We start from the raw sequence: 23,449 nt of genomic DNA, 5'->3' as shown, positions 1-23,449 counted from the left end.
CTTCCAAATTCAAACATAATACATCACACATTTAGAACATTCAAATTGAAGGCGTAAAATAATGGGAATAGGGCAAACCTGATTGGAGAGATCGGTTGAAATCAAATGGCACAGCTAGATTTGCAAACCAATGTTAGGGTTTGCTTGAGCTGAAAGTGTGTGAGTCAGAATGAACCTTTCAGAGTTTCCTGGAGGTTGCTCTGAACTCTGTTAGCTCTTCTCTCACTATCTTTTTCCCCAGGGTTCTTCTCTCACTATCTTTTTCCCAGACAGGGTAATAGGAATAGAATTGCCTTTTGTTTCACTGAAACTCTGAATTTATAACCTGATTTTTGTGGACCTGTGGGCTCAAATGAGAGAGGTCCAAGTCCAAGATTTTTCTTTTATTTATTTATTTATTTATTTTTCGTTTTTCGTTTTTTTTTCGTTCTTTTTTTTTCGTTCTTTTTTTTTTGTTTGAAAAAAATATTTCGATTGCCATGATGAAATGCAAATGCTGAATGACCTAAAAATAAATGCATGCATGAGGTGTAAAGCGTATGCTTCCAGGAAAAATGAAGGGTAAGTTTTGGGGTATTACAGCTGCCCCTATTCAATCAACTGAAGACCTGGAAAGAAGATAGCAGCGACTTTCGTGCTTTCGAGGTATCAAGGGATTGAATGTAAGGGCAAATTGTCAGACAACATACAATCACAAGTTTCGATGATGACAAATGACCATCCCAGATGAATCGGCATTGTCGATTCCACGTTTACAAACAAATGTAACATATCACCTTTCATATCCTTCTCTATGGTTATCTAAAACTGCTATATTTCATAAAACATATGTGGATAAAATGTGATCATGACGAAATGCATGAAAACCACAAAGATACGAATTTTTGCAGGTTTGCAGACTTTGAGTCGACCGCAAGGGTCAGCGCATAGCCCACGGGTCAGCGCATAACTCAGACCAGTTGGTGACTGGTCAGCGCATGCTTGCTTGAGTCGACCACAGGTCGGCCCATGGCATAGTGTTGTTGGCTACGGGTCAGCGCATGGAACACTTGAGTCGACCATAGGGGTCGGCGCATTTCCCACGGGTCAGCGCACGCCGACCTATGGTCGACCGCTCGTGCGTAAACTCAGTTTTCTGAGTATTTTCCACTGTTTGAAAAGCTGTTATTTTTGGTTGGTTAGCTAGTTACTATAAATAGAAGTCAAATCACTTTTATCAACTAACATTTGTCAAATTGATTTCAAGTGTTCAAGGAAACAAGAAAGAGTGAAATAGGTGTCCAAGATTCATCATCTTCATCTTCAACATCTCACAACATATCAACTACACACAACCATTTTTGATGTGCTCCATGATCGGTTAAAGGTGATAAGGTTCGAAGCTGAGATTGGAGAATCCGGTTCGGGTTGAAGCTTGTGGCAGGTTCTTTCTTGAATAAAACCGTTAGGGTTTTGCCCTCCAAGACCGGTTTGTGTTTGGGGGTTTTTGGACGAATTGCTTCATCAATATTCAGCTGTGCAAAGGTGATTGAGAAGAGGAAGTCTTCATCAGTCTAGTAGCGGATTCGGTGATATTGAAGGGAAGAATTCGGGTTCGATTTGTTGTGGTTGAGATCAGTCGGGCCGAGGGTTTGAAGAACGGAAGGTTTTTCAACAAAGGGGCTGGAATCGGAGGTCTATCAATAACAATCGAAGGTCTTAATTCATCTTGAATCAAGGAACAAGGAGAGGAAGCAACATTCAACATCTTGAGAGTTCAGTTGCTTACTTGCTTTGCAATCCTTGTATAAACGGTTAAATTCTACAGGTGATATCTAATTAAATCATCTCAATTCTAACTTTAGAATTGAGGGCAGACGTACCCCGAAGCGAGGACGGCGGGGGAACTGCCTCATCAAATCTCTGTCTTCTTTAATTTTCTGCATAATTGTTTTTCAGCTTAAAAATTAAGTGATTTTAGTTTAAGCACTTTTACCAAACATTCATATTAATTGAGTAAGAGATTAAATCTCTGTTTTTGAATCCAAAGTACAATAGTATACTGTACTAGATCAATTTGAATTACTTACTCAACACAAATATCACTTAGAGTGTTTATGCACACCAAGTGTTTGATAATTTGCCTAAACCAAAGTTGTCTTAAGTTTGTATCTAGTTTGATTTGGTATTTGGATCATTGGAACTAGGAATCATAGTAAGTGAAACAAATCATTGATTGTGCAAATAAGTGTAATGATTCGTATTTTACTTTATCTCTAATCCATTGGCTTGACGCATATCCGGTTTTCCAATAACGGTTCGTTTTAGACTATATTTTTCCTCGGCCGCTTCCGCACTTAAAACAAATTTTCAAAACCAATTTTAAATTGGTAGCGCCGACTCAAATTTTAATTGGGATCTATTCAACCCCCCCTTCTAGATCCGTGCCATAGTCTAACAAGTGGTATCAGGAGCTCCGGTTCACTCCGTGCTTCAAAATATAACTTTGATAGAAAATGGCTAACGAACCTAAAGGGGCTTATAATAGAGCTCTCGTTTTCAATGGTGAAAATTATAGTTATTGGAAAGACTGTATGCGGGTGCACATAAATTTCATAGATAGAAAAATATGGAACGTTATTCTCAATGGTCCAAATGAAATAACCATGACCAATGAGAATAATGAATTAGTGCCTAAGCCCGAAGCACAATGGACCGATAATGATGAAAAGAAATACAATTATGATTGGAAAGCAAAAAATATCCTAATCTCCTCATTAGGTGTAGATGAATACTATTGTGTATCCCATTGTCCTACTGCTAAGGCCATGTGGGATTCACTACAAGTTGCCCATGAGGGGACGAACGATGTTAAGTTGGCAAGAATCAACACACTAACACACGAGTTTGATCTCTTTTCCATGGAGCAAGGGGAAACCATTGCTGACATGCAAAAGAGATTTACTCATCTTATCAATCGATTACATTCAGTTGGTAGGCCGGTTTCCAATGATGTTGCTACTAATAAGATCTTGAGATGTCTTAACAGGGAATGGCAGCCGAAAGTGACCGCCATCAAAGAAGCAAATGATCTTACCACATTGGACTTGACAACATTATTTGGTAAACTACAAGAGCACGAACAAGTTCTCTTGAGCCTGGAACAACACGAAAAGAAAGATAAGAAGGACAAAGCAAAGGTGAGCCAAAAGAAATCTATAGCTCTAAAGACTTCCTCCTCGAAGTCTCAAGCAAAAGAGAAAAGTGATTATTCATCGAGCGACGAAGAAGAAGAGGACAAGAGTGAAGATATGGGGCTGTTCGTTAAACGCTACAATCGTTACGTGAGAAAGAACGGTATCCAACACTCCGAGAAGAACTTGGTAAACTTCCAGAAACAATCTAGGTACTCTAAAAATGATGACTCAAAAGGTAAAATAACTAGAGGGTCATGCTATACGTGTGGAAAGCCGGGTCATTACAAACCGGACTTTCCGATGAACAAGAAGACAAAGGAAAAGGAATCATACAAATCACACAAGAAATCATCAAAGCCAAGGAGAGCATACATAGCTTGGGAAAGCGATAGAGACTCCTCCGATGATGAAAGTTCTAGTGATGAAGATGAAAATGCAAACCTATGTCTCTCTGCTCATCAAAAGAACAAAAAGAAACAGGTACGGCATGCTAAATATGAAAAATCCTCTAGTATGTCTCATCATGAATTGCAAACTGCTTTTGATATTTTACACTGTGAAGCGAAAGAGGCCTTTAAAAGGCTTGCCTCAAATAAGAAAAAAAATTCTCATTTGGAACATAAAATACAAGAATCCGAAAGGAAAACATGGGAAAATTCGATTCCAAGGCCGACGAAGGTATCTTCCTCGGATACTCTCAATCTAGCAAAGCATATAGAATATACAACAAACGATTACTTGCTGTAGAAGAGTCTGTACATGTCAGTTTTGATGAATCCAATCCGAGAAACGTCGGAAAGGGTAGTGTTTTTCATGGTTCAGGTACATCTACCGAAGACATACTCAAAGGTGGCGAGCCGGAAATTGATCAACCCGACAAAGTCAAAATTGAGGAGGATAAAGATGTACACCATGATGAAACCGAGGTAGCTCATCCGCCTTCAAACGATGATCTCCCTCAAGCTTGGAAGTATTCCAAAGACCATCCAATTGACAACATTCTCGGAGATATCTCAAAGGGTGTTACAACTCGATCTAAGCTAAGTAATTTCTGTTATCACTTCGCTTTCGTTTCGCAAATGGAACCTAAAAACCCTAAAGAAGCCCTACTCGATGAACAATGGTTTTTGTCAATGCAGGAGGAACTTAATCAGTTCAGCAGAAATGAGGTTTGGGACCTTGTCCCTCCTCCGCGAGATCATCGAGTAATCGGCACTCGATGGGTGTTTAGGAACAAGCTGGACGAAAACGGGGTAATAACCCGTAATAAGGCGCGTTTAGTCGCGCAAGGGTATAACCAAGAGGAAGGCATCAACTATGAGGAAACTTATGCGCCGGTTTCCCGACTCGAGGCTATACGCCTTCTCCTTGCCTTCGCTTGTGTGAAAGACTTTAAACTATTCCAAATGGATGTTAAGAGTGCGTTCCTTAACGGTCACATAAATGAAGAGGTTTACATCGCACAACCTCCGGGTTTCGAATCTCATGAGTATCCTGATCATGTTTATAAACTAAAAAGGGCTTTGTATGGCCTCAAACAAGCTCCTAGAGCTTGGTATGAGCGACTAAGCAAATTTTTACTCGATCAAGGTTACTCAAGAGGAAAGGTTGACACAACCCTCTTCATTAAACGTCAAGGAAAGCACTTGATATTAGTGCAAATTTATGTAGATGATATTATATTTGGGTCTACTAACATGAATCTTGTGAGAGAGTTTTCAGACCTTATGCAGGGCGAATTCGAGATGAGTATGATGGGGGAGCTCACATACTTTCTCGGTTTGCAAATTAAACAGCTCAAAGAAGGAACTTTCATGAGCCAGAAAAAGTACTGTTTGGACCTTATCAAGAGATTTGACATGGCAAAAGCTAAGGCCATAGACACCCTCATGCCAACTTGTACAAACTTGAACAAAGATGAAGACGGTAAGGAAGTAGATGTAAAAAGGTATAGAGGTATGATTGGATCACTTCTCTATCTTACTGCTTCTCGTCCCGATATTATGTTTAGCGTATGCATGTGCGTAAGATATCAATCATGTCCCAAGGAATCCCATCTAAAAGTTGTTAAACGAATACTTCGATACCTATCCAGTACTCCGAAGTATGGACTATGGTATTCCAAAGGTAATGATTGTTCATTGGTAGGTTTCTCCGATTCTGATTTTGCCGGGTGCAAATCGGATAGGAAAAGCACCAGTGGCACTTGTCACTTATTTTCAAATTCTTTGGTCAGTTGGCATAGCAAGAAACAGGTTTCAGTTGCTTTGTCAACCGCCGAAGCGGAATACGTTGCCGCCGGTAGTTGTTGTGCTCAAATCCTATGGATTAAGCAACAACTATTGGATTTTAACCTCAAACTCGAGCGTATTCCCATCTTCTGTGACAATACAAGTGCCATTAATCTTACCAAGAATCCTGTGTTGCATTCTCGCACCAAACATATCGAAATTCGACACCACTTTCTTCGGGATCATGTAGAGAAAGGTGACATTGTGTTTGAACACGTTAATACTGAAAATCAACTAGCGGACATCTTCACAAAGCCACTAGCTACTGAACCTTTCTTTCATATCCGTCGAGAACTTAGTATTCTCGACATCTCGGAACGGGCATTATAATCTGCTGGTTTTACCTTATTCCATTTAAGACTATAATCTTGTACTTCTAACAAGTTGATGTTGTTGCAAGCACAAGTTTATTGTTCACCTAGCTACTCCGGCATCGAGGTGATACTATCCTCTTCTCTCTTTCTCTCTCTCTGGAAAGTTTCATGGTTAAATAGCTATACTACATAATAATATTGTACATATATGCATGATGTATCTCTTTGGATGTTTATTGTTGTATGACATTCTAATTATGCATCAAACTTGTCAACGTATGTGCAGAAAAGTGAAAAACTGAAAATTTTGCTTGTATGAGTCGACCGTAACAGGGTAATGGTCGACGCATACTTAAAATTTTCTGTGATTTTTCAAAAATCAAACAGTATGAGTCGACGCATACAGAGGTATGGTCGACGCATTGCTTAAGAATTCTGTTTTTCTGCAGAAAACCTTAAATCTTCTCATGCATCTACATTCAAAAAGCCTCATTAAATGTGCATTTACATTACATTACATTTCAAACTTCCCACTACCTAGTAAGTTGCATCTACCTAGTGTCTATTGTCCCTTGATCTTTCCTCTTCCCAAAACCCTAACTTCTCATCTACAAAAAGGGAAACCCTCTCTCTTGCAAAATCATTCTCAAAAACCCTCTCCAACCTTCACTCTCTACCCACACACACTAAGCTTCAAATTTGTCCAAATGGCTTCCACATCTCGCAGACCTACCGGCAAGAGATCCCGGGAATCATCCGCCGCATCTCTACCCATCTCCGCTGTATCGCTTGTACCACAGGCTCGCGTCGAATCCTTCAACAAAGATATTGGCAAACGAGGAGTTGTGCGACAACATGCTTTCTACAACCTCACCGCAGAACGCATGCACCTCACAGAAATCATGTCTCTGCTACAGCATCAAGGCATTGTCAGATTCTTGGAATGCAATGCTAAATACAGCGAAGACTTAGTCCGAGTGTTCTACGCCGGCCTTCATGATAAATTTCGCGGGCACAAGTTTCACTCTAGGATTGGCACGACAAAGGTATCGTTTAAGTCAAACGTTTGGAACAAATATTTTGATATGTCACTGGATGATGCTGAAAATCCTCTGGCTGAGGTAACCGACTCTCACCAAATAGAAGGTTACGAGTTTAGGAGTGCGTTGAACGATATGCTGAAACGATCATATCCTGATCATATTGTTAACAGTGACTCGTTCCCACGAACTGTCACTGCCGGCAAGCTGAAAACCGGAGAACGGATTCTTCAGTGGATTGTTTCATGCATTCTGCGACCAAAAAAGGATGGTCTCTCCAGAGTTGAACAGGCTGAGGTTCATCTCATGTACATTCTGAAGAATAAGCAGAAAATCAACTGGCCCTACTACATTGCCAGTAGGATGTTGTCGCTACGCGAAAAATACAGAGTCGCCATCGGTTTTTATTTATTCCAAAGGAAAAGGAAAGTACGAGAAAACCCCAAAGTATGGTCGTCGCAACCACGAACAGGTTCGGAAGTCGGTTATGCAAGGGGAAGGTATTATCACCCCTCACATCCATGGTACTCCATGGGAACCATCTAGGATGTTTGCGCTTATGTGTGTATTGTGTATCGAATGTTTGCTTGCCAAAGGTTTGCGGAGTGGAGGTAGATTTTAAATTAGTGTGCTCGCCAAGGAATGGATCCTCGTGCCTACGTATGCCCACTTGTTGAAGTGAGAAATCAGAGCGTCCGTAGTTCGTGGTTTTGAAATTGTTTGTGTTTGTTTTGTTGATTTTATTACCTTGAAGAAGGGTTTTCGAATGGTGTCGCCCTAAGGCTCAAACAAAAGGTTTGAATGCGTTGAGTTGTTTTTATGTTTTGAGAAATGAGTTATTGATTTAGGATTGTACTAAAGACTATGGATAAAGGTGAATGCCTCAAACGGTCAAGTCGAGCGTCTTGTGTTCGGAGCATTCAGGATGAGTGTAGGAGAGCTCCAGTCTCATCCCTTCTTTATCGCTTAAGGCTCGTGACGTACGATCCCAATCGCCATTTATTGTATTTTTGAATTTGATTTGGAAAAGGCCGCTTGACGTTGGATCAAGGGTTTGTTTATTGTATTTGATTTAAGAAAAGGACCACTTAACGTTGGATCAAGGGTTTGATTATTGGTTGCGAAATGGTGAACGTTCCTAATGCCTAAGGAGTATCTAACAAGCAATAAAAGAAAGCAAGTAAATGCGTACATCGGAAAGGGGAGGGGGGTACATGTAAAGTACAAGGGAGTGCGGAAATAAAAGGTCTCATTGTCAGGTAGCCCAAGAGAAAGCCTTGTGTGTGCAATTGTGTACTAAACTAGAAAGCATGCAAAAGATTACAATTGATATTACAAATTCTTCTTGATCTTTGCACGTTTCTTCCATGTTAGGTCACATTTGTCCAAAGTCTCTTTTGCAAAGGGTCCTAATGAGTCTCTAAGTCCATTGTCCAAAGTCCTCTCCATGCTTGGGAGATTGTTATCTTTTTTCATTTTTTAAGTCTTAACCATTTTTATGTTCATTTTTAGAATGAAGTGAGTATGATGGAATATGGATGTACAATGTGATAAAAGCACAATAAAAAATAAAAGTGCATAAAGTAAATGACCGAAATTAAAGGTTAAGAGCGGAAATTAAAAGCGGAAATTAAGATGCGGAAGATTAAAGATTAGATGTTAGAAATGCGAAAATTAAATGTTAGAGTTAATTGTTAGATGTTAGATCAAAATAGAAAATATTCAAGAAAACAATTAACAAAAATATAAATTCTAAAATATTAACCAAATATCAAATGTCAATTCTAAATCTAAAAAAAAACAATTATCAACGATTCTAAACAATTATCCAAGAATTAAGTTCTAAACAATATATCAAAAATTAAGTTCTAACCGATTATCTTAATTGAATTCTAAACAATCAACAAAAATAAAATCAATCAAGATCCTAATATTAAAACAATTATTAACACCTAGAAATTAGCAATCAAGTTCTAAAATTAATCCTAATTATTAACCTAATCCTAAATCACCTAATTAATCCTAAAATTACTTAAGCCTAAGCCTAATTACTAAAGATGATAAAGCAAACAGCCAACTGGACCAAAGGAAAAACAGCATGGGCCTAATAACAGGGAGTGTGGATAGTGAAACGCATTGCAGCATTGCTTGGTCCATAACCAATCCAATATACTGTATCTATTGAAAGCAAGTAACGAAAATGAAAAATAAACAGAGAAGCGCTTATGCAAACGCGCTTATTCACAAGCTCAGTTCTCATATGGAGATTCTACCAGAAATTCATACACGATTACGCAACGGTGACAGATAATCATCATCCACAATCCAATACATCCGTAGCAAAGGGATCAAAGTGTGAGCACACGGATTGAGAGTTACCTGTCGAAGACGACGGCGGAGGTGGCGACGATGATGACAAATACGAGCACAACTTCTGAGCGCCTCTCTTCCTCTTCTCACAGTGTTGGAGCGAGCTGGAAGTATGTGAGCGATGACGATCTTCGAGCTTCGAAGCTTCCGGCGGTGGCGGCGATGATGACAAATACGAGCACAACTTCTGAGCGCCTCTCTTCCTCTTCTCACAGTGTTGGAGCGAGCTGGAAGTATGTGAGCGATGACGATCTTCGAGCTTCGAAGCTTCCGGCGGTGGCGGCGATGATGACGAAGATCACCGGTATGCTTCCGATCCACTTTTGAGCGCCGTTCTGAAGCATGGGAGAGGTGGTGACCGTCGAACTCTGAGTATTCCGGTGGTGGTTTAGCTCTGCCGTGTAGAGCTTCGAGTGATGAAGCTCTCACAACAATGGAAGATGAGCGTATACTGAAGGTGAGAATTGAGTGCAAAGTGCTTTGGGAATGAGGGAAAAATTTCTGAACCCAATGATTGGCAATGATTGCCTCTTATATAGCGTGATCCAAGGGGTAATATGGAGAATTGGATCTGAGTTGTTACGCTTGATTCGTCCAGCTGGCAGTTAATGAGAAGGTGAGTTTTAAATCATGAATTAAGTCACGGGGGATTTTACACAAGTTTAACTCTCTAATCCATTTGCTTCAAATTCTTTGATCCAACCGTGGACATCCGTATTGAACCAAACTAGTTTATATTCAATAACTGGATTGTTGCTTGAATAATCACTGATTTGAATTTTGCAGGACATGGTTGCTGAATTGGTGCTGCTCATTCCCTCTATTGTGAACTACCTCAATGCATTGCAAAACTTGTGATTTTCATAACTTCCATAGGTTGGATTAACTTGTCATGGTGAAAAGAAGAGCTGCCATTGGCCATTGGGATTATCTTGGACTGTCTACTCAGGTAACGACTTCCTCTGACTTGCAATGATCATTACCGTGGGCTGTAAACTTCGAGTGAGCTAGTTACGGGGCTATGCTTTAGTGAGTTCTTGATAAACCAACTGTATAATCATTTCCTCAGGGTCTGCACTATAGTTCACCCTTGAAGCATGACATTTTTGGATGCAGTAGCTTCTGGTATGTATGCATTGGACCTGTTATTTTGCTTGCTACCACACAATGCTTCTAGCCTTACTGTTGATGCTGAATGGTTATGGATACGCAGGCTTGGTTTCTTTGTAGCATGGCATTGCAACAGCATTTAATTAGGTTATTCTGACTTGTGTTTCAATATGGTTCAGCAACATGATGCATTGACTCATGACATAGTCTTAATCCAAATCCCATACATTTTTGATTGGTGGCTTAATGATGCAACTGATGTGATACACGCAGGCTTTGAGTTGGTTTTCCTCATGGTTTCACAGGTTCATGGCAAAATTATCTTGCAACTTGGTTATGTGCATTCAGCAGGTATAATGCCTTGTTCCCTTTTTTATGTGCAGTAGGTGTGACATTTATGAGGATTAGATGGTCAACTGCTAGCTTTGGGAAGGTTGTACCACAACTCTGCAACAGGATATGTGTTGGATTGCAGTTCATATTTGTGTTACAACTGTTGCACTTTATTCTTTCCTTGCATTGATTTGACCTTGCTCATTTGGTTGGTGTTCAGGGCTGCTACAACAGGGTGCTCATGATGATGGTATGAGGCCAAGTGCAGGTTTTTGGTGGTATTTAAATGCAGAATTTTTGCTGTATTTTATGCAGAATTTTGGTTTTGGAATGCAGAATTTTGGTTTTGGAATGCAGAATTTTTGCTGTATTTTATGCAGAGTTTTTATGCAGAATTTTTGTGTGTTTTATGCAGAGTTTTTATGCAGAATTTTGGTCATGTAATGCAGAATTTGGTTCATTTGTAATGCAGAATTTTTGATGTGTTTCCACAGTTGGCTTGTATTGCAACTGGCTCATTCACGTTTCAGCTTGGTTTTGCTTTCTCCTTCTGCATTTTGTCACAATTCACTTAGCAACTTTTCACTTGTCTTTGGATGTGGTTAGCATAAATGGATAAAAGAGAAAATGGATTAAAATTGAAATTGGATGAAATAACTGGTTTTTTAAATGGGTAAAAAATTGGATAATGGTTTTGGGTAAATGAAAAAGGATTTAGAAAAATGGTTTAATGGATTAAATGGATGGATTAAAAATGGGTTTAAATGGGTAAAAAAATTGGATTTGGTTGTCAGAAATGGATATGGATATTTGCAAATGAAGAAAAAGATACGAAATGGATAATTGAATAAAGTGAATGGATATGGAAGCGGTTTTGATGGAAAATGGATAAAAAGTCTGGCTCAAAATGAATGAATGTATTAGTGCCCCAAGGAACACATAATCGGGAATCCAATGGCTAACTAGGGATAGTCACGGATCCAGAGTCAGAAGAGATGCAAAACCATACGGTCACCCGATTAATCCAACTACGTGGCAAACTCTGACGATCAAGGCATGATCGTGTTGATTGAATGCCCTGAAGCCAGGGAATGTACCAAGCAAATGTAATCGTTCACCATTGTTATCGACCAAGGGATTAGGGTGGCGCTTGCCTGATCCTTCTCAACTTGTGAATGAACCAAGGTATCCACCAGGTGCAAGCACCAATCCATGAATTCAAGTCATTTGTCCCCTTGTGTTGAGCCATGCGTATGCAGATGACATGAATGTTTATGATGATATGCAAATGATTAGGGTTAGTGATCTATAAGATCAATGTGAAGGGTAGGGAGAATTTCAGGGTATGACAGCTGCCCCTATTTAATCTTCTCGGACCTGAATGTATGGATAGCAACGACTTCCAAACAATCAAGGTAAGAGATGATTAAATACTTGAATAACAGGAAATTTGCCCGCCATGAACAAATGGAAAGCAGTGTGAAAATAGGTCATAAGGAGGTCTTCTTCACTGGGATATATGGGAGAGCAAACATGTCTTTGCGTAGGGCAGCTGCTGGGAATAGGAATGTTATTTGGTAAATGGATATGTGAGGGGTTAGATATGCATGACATATGCCATATGCTAATGCAAAAATGATTGATTATTTAAGTCTTTCTCTAAGCTTTTTATTTTTTCATTTTCTGTTTTCATCTCTTTTTCATTCTTTCCTTATTTCCTTTCTTACCTCCCCTATCATGTTTTGGCATATAATAGGTGATCAAGATATTCCCGCAGGATTCTGTGATGGTAAAGGAATCAGGTGTTTGCAAAAGGCAAGTACCGGTGGATAAAAGAATTGAAATAATATCTCTTACAAAAGGCGATCATCTCAACTAAGAAGTGCCATCTTCTCGCGACAGGTAGCAACGACTCCATAGCAAGAGAAAATGAATCTCCTAAATACGGTTAAGGTGACAAGGATAGACAGATTTCTCTCACAAAAGATGATGAGAACTTCTTAACAAAAGGTTAAGAAGAGAATGGGAATGATACGACCTTGCTGGGGGGTATGATTTTCTCGTACAACAGGTAGCAACGGCTCCTCTGTATAAGAAAAAAGGGGTCTTCCAAACAAAAGGTTAAGAAGAAATATGGTCGAATTTCTCACACGAAAGGTAGTGAGAACTCCTTAACAAAAGGTTAAGAAGAGGATGGGGTATGAGATTCTCGTACAAAAGGTAACGGGAACTCCTAGACACAAGGTCTGCTGTGGATTCTCACACAGAAGGTAGTGAGAACTTCTTAACAAAAGGTTAAGAAGGCGCATGAAGATGGACATGGCCCCTCATACAAAAGGTAATGAGAGCTCCTTAACAAAAGGTTAAGAAGCAAATGGAGGTATTTCTCATACAAAAGGTAATGAGAAACTTCTTAACAGAGGGTTAAGAAGAAAATTGAGGGGATTTCTCATACAAAAGGTAGTGAGAAACTTCTTAACAAAAGGTTAAGAAGAAAGATGGAGGGGATTTCTCATACAAAAGGTAATGAGAAACTTCTTAACAGAGGGTTAAGAAGAAAATTGAGGGGATTTCTCATACAAAAGGTAGTGAGAAACTTCTTAACAAAAGGTTAAGAAGAAAGATGGAGGGGATTTCTCATACAAAAGGTAGTGAGAAACTTCTTAACAAAAGGTTAAGAAGAAAGATGGAGGGATCACTTACAAAAGGTAAGCAAGTTCAAGAATAACAATGCTCGAGTGAAAGGCTGAGGAGACTTACAAAAGGTAAGCAGATGGGGATAACAATCTTTATGCAAAAGGTGCAAAGGGTACTCACAAAAGGTAAGCAAGAAGCGGAAAGCTTCCCATGCAAAAGGCAGGGAATACTTACGAAAGGTAAGTAAAGGATGAAAGGTCACAAATATTTGCACGAGGCAAAACAAAGAGTGGGACAAGACCTGCTAGGTAAAACCTAGACTAAAGGGGATCTGCCAGACGAATCTGGGCTTTGGCACACTCTGACAGGTGGGGAACTTTGCAAATAGGTATGAAAACCTCATATTGTCCCTCAGGCACAACGACGGGGATGAAGTTCTCAAACAATGGCTACCCAAACCCCGGGACTCACCAAACCTACATCAAGTGTTTAAATAAACAGGATGCAAAGATCTGACAAAGGTACCCTACTCGTGCGAAAGGCATCGAGGGGGAGACATGATTTCATGCACAAAGCAACGAAATAAACTCACAAAAGGTAAGTTATCTCAATAATCTTCTCCCGACAAAAGGCCAGGAGGACTGGCACACGGCCGAAAAGGACTTACGAAAGGTAAGTGCCTGACGAAAGTCTCAGAATGGTACTTGCAAAAGGCAACACGAAGAACAAATATCTTGGGAAAACCTGCGGGGAATACCAATCCAAGGGTCCTTGATGATGTTCTCGTTGGGGAGGAAGAACGTATCAACAACTGATTTTTCTTTTCCTTCTTTATGCTTTCGAGAAAGACTTTTATGCAGTTATGCATGTTTATTTTATATGGCGTAATGCTCCATCTTGATGGAATATGCTACGTCCTTTTGGGGATGCAATGTTATGTAATGCATGATTATTTATGCAAAGCCGATGCGTGGTCAGGCTTTTGGTTAGACGGTATGGTAGGAAATGTCTGGAGATTGAGAACATTGGGCACCAGTAACCACTGGGTTTATCAATTAAGATCAGTGTTCTCTGTTGGAAGGTTAGGGGATGTGTTTAGCGTGACTCCCCGACATTCATCTTGAACTTAGCAGTCTCTTATGCACCATGGGTCTTGCTTTGAACAACCTCAAGAGTACAGAGAGGATGTTCCTTCTCTAGGTAGCCATGCCCCGGTATGTTAGGAATCTGCATGTATTGCCCCAGTCACCAATTATGAAGCAGCCTTGTCATGATAGCTATCTCGATCTAACCTGCCCCAGTATCATGGAATTGTATACCTCTGATTAACTATCTCTGAGAGATTGATTTCTTGGATTCCTGAGGTAACTTTCCCAATGTAGGTCTTGGAATAAGCTTCTGCCTCTGCTGTCCGATTTCTGAGGGAATGCCCCTGACTGACGTCTTCTAGAGATTTGTCGAATCTCGACGTAACTTCCTTAGATCACTGAATCTTATAGAGATTTATCGACGTGATTGCTTCAGATTGACCGAAAATTGAAGTGTCTTGTCTTTTCTTCTCAACGGAGTTCTTTAGACATCCTTCTTCTTGATATAATCACACGGAGTGGCTGATTGCTGCTCAACGGAGTCTCAGGCTTTCAGCACTCGTTGTGGTTGCTCAAAAATAATTTGGCGCTGCTCAACAGAGTCTTAGGCGCTTGGTCTTCTGATGCGATCAACTGGAGTGATTTACTCCCTTGACTACCTGATCTTTGGAGAGATTCGCCGAATCTCGACCTAACTGTTTCAGATTGACTGGATCTTGCTGAAAATTCTTGACATAACTGTCTCAGATTGATTGAAATATGAAACATCTTGTCCTTCTGCTCAACGGAGTTCTTGGACATTCTGCTCCTTGATGTAATCACATGAGGTAGCTGGTTGCTGCTCAACGGAGTCTCAGGCTCTCAGCACTCATTGTGATCGATCAAAAAAATTGGCGCTGCTCAACGGAGTCTTAGGCGTCTTATCTCTCTGAGTATAATCAAATCAAGGCAACATGTCTCTGCTCAACGGAGTTCTCAGGTGTTCTGTCTTATGATTCAATCAGTTGAAGTAATTGGCCTCTACTTAACAAAGTCTTTAGGCATCATTCTCTTCTGGGGGTATCAAGCTTTCCAATGCACGCTCATTATGGGAAGTCTCTTGACATCAACTGGTCACTCATTAGTAACGCATGTTTATTTTTAGAAATGCTAATAACAACGTCATGTTTATGCTAGTTTTGAAATCCAAGCATGCTCACTGAAATTATGACCTATGTGAATGCATCACTAATTGAGAATGTCATATCAATATCAACACATATGAGCAAATTGATGAGGAGTCAGTTTTAACACGATCGTTCTGACTATAGTACGCCTTCGAAATAAACCTTTGCTTCAATTAGGTCTTTTGAGGGTTGTAACGTGGTCTGGTTCACGGTTTTAGAAAGAAAGGATACAAGGCTCAAACCTATCCTAACCCACCCACTCTTCGTGATGTTCTCCAGTCCTACGTTCAGCCAGCTTGATACAAGCGCTCTTCTTTCAAAAGGGATTTGAAGTGATGGTTGGTGAACCCACGAGGTTTCAGGTGTGGCAGTCATCTCGCTCTTGTTTGGTTCGTAGCCACACGATTTTGCTCTTGCTGAGGATTTTCTTTTGATTCCTCTTATGCAGATTTGTTTTTTTTTCAATTTCCCTACTTTTGCTGGATTGGTTCAAATTTACAATCCACAGGGATGCCCTAATTTTTGCCTAAGTCACTCGTTTTTTCGAGTTTTCGAGTTTTCGACTTAGCGGGCTTTCTTTCTTTTGATTTCTGATTTTTTGTTTTCTTTCTTTATTTTTTGTCGAAACAAATCGTGTGGCATCTGGCCGGTTGATTGGAAGGGTTGTGACCGCCTCGTGCCTCTATGGGTGAGGGACAACTATTTAGGAATTTTGCGTTTTCCGACCCCTTGTGAGGGATAAGATATGGTTGATCCTCAGATAGGACACTCCTCTCTTGAAGTTCGAACGCTTGGTCAAACTGACTGACGACTACCCTGCCCCGGTTTAAGATCGAGGGTTTTATATTTAAGAAAGAAACCCCTACTCCTCGGCTCGAAGGGGTTAACTAGGGATCATCTTCCTTATGTCTCCGGTGTTTGGGGATTTGAAACAATGCCTGTACATCATCAACAAGGTTTTATTCAAAAGCGTACGAGCAGTGAATTCGTTTCGTGTTTTTAATTTCATCATCCTCCTCCCAAAACCAAAATTTGACAAGATAAAGTATGAGTGGACACGAATGGATTTATTCAAAACATGCATATTCATTTCAATGTCATTACTATTCAAAACAAACAAGTTTATTACAAATGAATGCTACAAATGACAATCAAGAAAATCACACATGAACATGTTTTAACCAAACTAATGATTGCAGACACAATTGGCCTTATTCAGATCCTCAGACTGGAATTAATAGGCTGGCAGCAGATATCATGACCATCTTCAATGATACCCTTCTCAAGCTTTTTCTCATAGGCGCAGACCCTTCAAATCTCCCCCAACTTCCATTTGCACTGATCATGATGTTGCATATGTGCCCTCTTGTGGAGGCATGGGAATGTTCACTATATTCAGGCCTTGCGGTGTGAACATAATAGCCCTTGAATCAATTAAGTCTTATACCTTGTACTTGAGGCTCTTACAGTCTTCGATTGAGTGTCCAGGTGTTCTAGAGTGATACTCACAATTGACATTCATGTCATAATCTGGAGGAAGAGGTGTTGGAGGGGCCTTAGCTTCCCTCAACTGCACCAATGAGCTATTAAGCAACAGAGGTAGAAGTCGACCATATGACATGGGTATTGGATCAAACTGCTTTGGAGGCCTTCTTGGTCCTTGTCTTCTTTTTTTAGCGAAGTTCCATTACCGATTTGGATACTGGTTCGGCACAGGGTTCCTTTGCCTTGGTCGGAGAACAGGAGATGGTCGCTGATATGGAGCCCTTGGAGGCACAGGATGTGGATGAAATCCACGAGGCTGCTCCTGAGGTGGAAGAGGGTCAGGCATGTTCACTGGAGTGACCACTTCTAGTACAACAGTTGACACGAGATTGCCTTTCTTCCTCAGCATCGACTGCAGGATCTCCATGATCAGACTCATCTGAGTCTTCAGCTGGTTGATTTCAACCTTCATTGCTTCTTGATCTCTTCGTAATTCTTCCATGGTGATTTGCGACATGCTTCCAGTTCAAGACAGATATCGGACAATCAGCTTTGTTGTAAGTAGTTTGTCTGACAAAAGGCCAAGTGATAGTGAGACCGGTCTCATGAAATGCAGAATGCTATGTGAATGATGCATGATCAATATATCTTCTTTTATCATTTATGATGCATGAATGCATGAATACATGGATGATTTGGTTCATAAGCATGGCCTCCACAAGTTGTACACATAATCAGGTTCAGGATCAAAGTCTCAAGATACGGATGGAGGATAACACCGATTGCTTTCTATAACTAGGATCTCACTGGTTGAAGTCTAGGGTTAGATAGGGACCCCAAAATCATTGATTCATTTGGCTGTTTGACGCTTACGGCAAGAGCTTGCCGGTCGTCAACTCCCTCAAATGAACCTCTTCTGGGTGAGATCTTCGTACCGACCCACACGAGAAGAGCTTCTCGGGGACCTGCACTACGCGACCATCGACATAGGGTTCTAGACAAGGGTCTCAAAGTCATGGATTTCCTTGACTGTTTGCCGCTTACGGCAAGAGCTTGCCGGTCGTCAACTCCATCAAGAAAATCTCTTTTGAGTGAGATCTTCGTACCGACCCACACGAGAAGAGCTTCTCGGGGACCCGTACTACGCGACCATCAATCTTAATAGGCCATAGGTTTAATGTTCTACAAAGGTCCTTAGAGTCATGGATCCAAATGAAGACATTGATCGCTTACGCCAAAAGCTTGACGGTCGTCAACGTCTCCAAAAGAATCTACTCTAAGCGAGGTTCTCGTATTGACCCTTACGAGAAGAGCTTCTCGGTGGCCCATACTACTCAACCTCTCCTATCTCAAGTTTGCACTCTAGACTTGGGTGGAGAGTCTTTCCCACAAGGTTACTTGCAATCAAAGTGCCATCCATTTGGTATCATAGAACCAAGGAAGTAACAAATATTACAGAATTTAAAGCGAAAGGCAATAAATAAGGCAAACAATCGAAAGGATAAACATCCACACATGCGAGGAAGCAACCTAGATTAGGCTTGACTTGCTTAGGGAAATCCTATCCCTAGTGGAGTCGCCAGCTGTCGCTACGCGAAAAATACAGAGTCGCCATCGGTTTTTATTTATTCCAAAGGAAAAGGAAAGTACGAGAAAACCCCAAAGTATGGTCGTTGCAACCACGAACAGGTTCGGAAGTCGGTTATGCAAGGGGAAGGTATTATCACCCCTCACATCCATGGTACTCCATGGGAACCATCTAGGATGTTTGCGCTTATGTGTGTATTGTGTATCGAATGTTTGCTTGCCAAAGGTTTGCGGAGTGGAGGTAGATTTTAAATTAGTGTGCTCGCCAAGGAATGGATCCTCGTGCCTACGTATGCCCACTTGTTGAAGTGAGAAATCAGAGCGTCCGTAGTTCGTGGTTTTGAAATTGTTTGTGTTTGTTTTGTTGATTTTATTACCTTGAAGAAGGGTTTTCGAATGGTGTCTCCCTAAGGCTCAAACAAAAGGTTTGAATGCGTTGAGTTGTTTTTATGTTTTGAGAAATGAGTTATTGATTTAGGATTGTACTAAAGACTATGGATAAAGGTGAATGCCTCAAACGGTCAAGTCGAGCGTCTTGTGTTCGGAGCATTCAGGATGAGTGTAGGAGAGCTCCAGTCTCATCCCTTCTTTATCGCTTAAGGCTCGTGACGTACGATCCCAATCGCCATTTATTGTATTTTTGAATTTGATTTGGAAAAGGCCGCTTGACGTTGGATCAAGGGTTTGTTTATTGTATTTGATTTAAGAAAAGGACCACTTAACGTTGGATCAAGGGTTTGATTATTGGTTGCGAAATGGTGAACGTTCCTAATGCCTAAGGAGTATCTAACAAGCAATAAAAGAAAGCAAGTAAATGCGTACATCGGAAAGGGGAGGGGGGTACATGTAAAGTACAAGGGAGTGCGGAAATAAAAGGTCTCATTGTCAGGTAGCCCAAGAGAAAGCCTTGTGTGTGCAATTGTGTACTAAACTAGAAAGCATGCAAAAGATTACAATTGATATTACAAATTCTTCTTGATCTTTGCACGTTTCTTCCATGTTAGGTCACATTTGTCCAAAGTCTCTTTTGCAAAGGGTCCTAATGAGTCTCTAAGTCCATTGTCCAAAGTCCTCTCCATGCTTGGGAGATTGTTATCTTTTTTCATTTTTTAAGTCTTAACCATTTTTATGTTCATTTTTAGAATGAAGTGAGTATGATGGAATATGGATGTACAATGTGATAAAAGCACAATAAAAAATAAAAGTGCATAAAGTAAATGACCGAAATTAAAGGTTAAGAGCGGAAATTAAAAGCGGAAATTAAGATGCGGAAGATTAAAGATTAGATGTTAGAAATGCGAAAATTAAATGTTAGAGTTAATTGTTAGATGTTAGATCAAAATAGAAAATATTCAAGAAAACAATTAACAAAAATATAAATTCTAAAATATTAACCAAATATCAAATGTCAATTCTAAATCTAAAAAAAAACAATTATCAACGATTCTAAACAATTATCCAAGAATTAAGTTCTAAACAATATATCAAAAATTAAGTTCTAACCGATTATCTTAATTGAATTCTAAACAATCAACAAAAATAAAATCAATCAAGATCCTAATATTAAAACAATTATTAACACCTAGAAATTAGCAATCAAGTTCTAAAATTAATCCTAATTATTAACCTAATCCTAAATCACCTAATTAATCCTAAAATTACTTAAGCCTAAGCCTAATTACTAAAGATGATAAAGCAAACAGCCAACTGGACCAAAGGAAAAACAGCATGGGCCTAATAACAGGGAGTGTGGATAGTGAAACGCATTGCAGCATTGCTTGGTCCATAACCAATCCAATATATTGTATCTATTGAAAGCAAGTAACGAAAATGAAAAATAAACAGAGAAGCGCTTATGCAAACGCGCTTATTCACAAGCTCAGTTCTCATATGGAGATTCTACCAGAAATTCATACACGATTACGCAACGGTGACAGATAATCATCATCCACAATCCAATACATCCGTAGCAAAGGGATCAAAGTGTGAGCACACGGATTGAGAGTTACCTGTCGAAGACGACGGCGGAGGTGGCGACGATGATGACAAATACGAGCACAACTTCTGAGCGCCTCTCTTCCTCTTCTCACAGTGTTGGAGCGAGCTGGAAGTATGTGAGCGATGACGATCTTCGAGCTTCGAAGCTTCCGGCGGTGGCGGCGATGATGACAAATACGAGCACAACTTCTGAGCGCCTCTCTTCCTCTTCTCACAGTGTTGGAGCGAGCTGGAAGTATGTGAGCGATGACGATCTTCGAGCTTCGAAGCTTCCGGCGGTGGCGGCGATGATGACGAAGATCACCGGTATGCTTCCGATCCACTTTTGAGCGCCGTTCTGAAGCGTGGGAGAGGTGGTGACCGTCGAACTCTGAGTATTCCGGTGGTGGTTTAGCTCTGCCGTGTAGAGCTTCGAGTGATGAAGCTCTCACAACAATGGAAGATGAGCGTATACTGAAGGTGAGAATTGAGTGCAAAGTGCTTTGGGAATGAGGGAAAAATTTCTGAACCCAATGATTGGCAATGATTGCCTCTTATATAGCGTGATCCAAGGGGTAATATGGAGAATTGGATCTGAGTTGTTACGCTTGATTCGTCCAGCTGGCAGTTAATGAGAAGGTGAGTTTTAAATCATGAATTAAGTCACGGGGGATTTTACACAAGTTTAACTCTCTAATCCATTTGCTTCAAATTCTTTGATCCAACCGTGGACATCCGTATTGAACCAAACTAGTTTATATTCAATAACTGGATTGTTGCTTGAATAATCACTGATTTGAATTTTGCAGGACATGGTTGCTGAATTGGTGCTGCTCATTCCCTCTACTGTGAACTACCTCAATGCATTGCAAAACTTGTGATTTTCATAACTTCCATAGGTTGGATTAACTTGTCATGGTGAAAAGAAGAGCTGCCATTGGCCATTGGGATTATATTGGACTGTCTACTCAGGTAACAACTTCCTCTGACTTGCAATGATCATTACCGTGGGCTGTAAACTTCGAGTGAGCTAGTTACGGGGCTATGCTTTAGTGAGTTCTTGATAAACCAACTGTATAATCATTTCCTCAGGCTCTGCACTATAGTTCACCCTTGAAGCATGACATTTTTGGATGCAGTAGCTTCTGGTATGTATGCATTGGACCTGTTATTTTGCTTGCTACCACACAATGCTTCTAGCCTTACTGTTGATGCTGAATGGTTATGGATACGCAGGCTTGGTTTCTTTGTAGCATGGCATTGCAACAGCATTTAATTAGGTTATTCTGACTTGTGTTTCAATATGGTTCGGCAACATGATGCATTGACTCATGACATAGTCTTAATCCAAATCCCATACATTTTTGATTGGTGGCTTAATGATGCAACTGATGTGATACACGCAGGCTTTGAGTTGGTTTTCCTCATGGTTTCACAGGTTCATGGCAAAATTATCTTGCAACTTGGTTATGTGCATTCAGCAGGTATAATGCCTTGTTCCCTTTTTTATGTGCAGTAGGTGTGACATTTATGAGGATTAGATGGTCAACTGCTAGCTTTGGGAAGGTTGTACCACAACTCTGCAACAGGATATGTGTTGGATTGCAGTTCATATTTGTGTTACAACTGTTGCACTTTATTCTTTCCTTGCATTGATTTGACCTTGCTCATTTGGTTGGTGTTCAGGGCTGCTACAACAGGGTGCTCATGATGATGGTATGAGGCCAAGTGCAGGTTTTTGGTGGTATTTAAATGCAGAATTTTTGCTGTATTTTATGCAGAATTTTGGTTTTGGAATGCAGAATTTTTGCTGTATTTTATGCAGAGTTTTTATGCAGAATTTTTGTGTGTTTTATGCAGAGTTTTTATGCAGAATTTTGGTCATGTAATGCAGAATTTTGTTCATTTGTAATGCAAAATTTTTGATGTGTTTCCACAGTTGGCTTGTATTGCAACTGGCTCATTCACGTTTCAGCTTGGTTTTGCTTTCTCCTTCTGCATTTTGTCACAATTCACTTAGCAACTTTTCACTTGTCTTTGGATGTGGTTAGCATAAATGGATAAAAGAGAAAATGGATTAAAATTGAAATTGGATGAAATAACTGGTTTTTTAAATGGGTAAAAAATTGGATAATGGTTTTGGGTAAATGAAAAAGGATTTAGAAAAATGGTTTAATGGATTAAATGGATGGATTAAAAATGGGTTTAAATGGGTAAAAAAATTGGATTTGGTTGTCAGAAATGGATATGGATATTTGCAAATGAAGAAAAAGATACGAAATGGATAATTGAATAAAGTGAATGGATAAAAAGTCTGGCTCAAAATGAATGAATGTATTAGTGCCCCAAGGAACACATAATCGGGAATCCAATGGCTAACTAGGGATAGTCACGGATCCAGAGTCAGAAGAGATGCAAAACCATACGGTCACCCGATTAATCCAACTACGTGGCAAACTCTGACGATCAAGGCATGATCGTGTTGATTGAATGCCCTGAAGCCAGGGAATGTACCAAGCAAATGTAATCGTTCACCATTGTTATCGACCAAGGGATTAGGGTGGCGCTTGCCTGATCCTTCTCAACTTGTGAATGAACCAAGGTATCCACCAGGTGCAAGCACCAATCCATGAATTCAAGTCATTTGTCCCCTTGTGTTGAGCCATGCGTATGCAGATGACATGAATGTTTATGATGATATGCAAATGATTAGGGTTAGTGATCTATAAGATCAATGTGAAGGGTAGGGCGAATTTCAGGGTATGACAGCTGCCCCTATTTAATCTTCTCGGACCTGAATGTATGGATAGCAACGACTTCCAAACAATCAAGGTAGGAGATGATTAAATACTTGAATAACAGGAAATTTGCCCGC

The sequence above is a fragment of the Lathyrus oleraceus genome, chromosome 1 (assembly GCF_024323335.1).
Source record: "Lathyrus oleraceus cultivar Zhongwan6 chromosome 1, CAAS_Psat_ZW6_1.0, whole genome shotgun sequence".
NCBI lineage: Eukaryota > Viridiplantae > Streptophyta > Magnoliopsida > Fabales > Fabaceae > Lathyrus > Lathyrus oleraceus.
Note: the sequence above shows the minus strand (reverse complement) of the source record.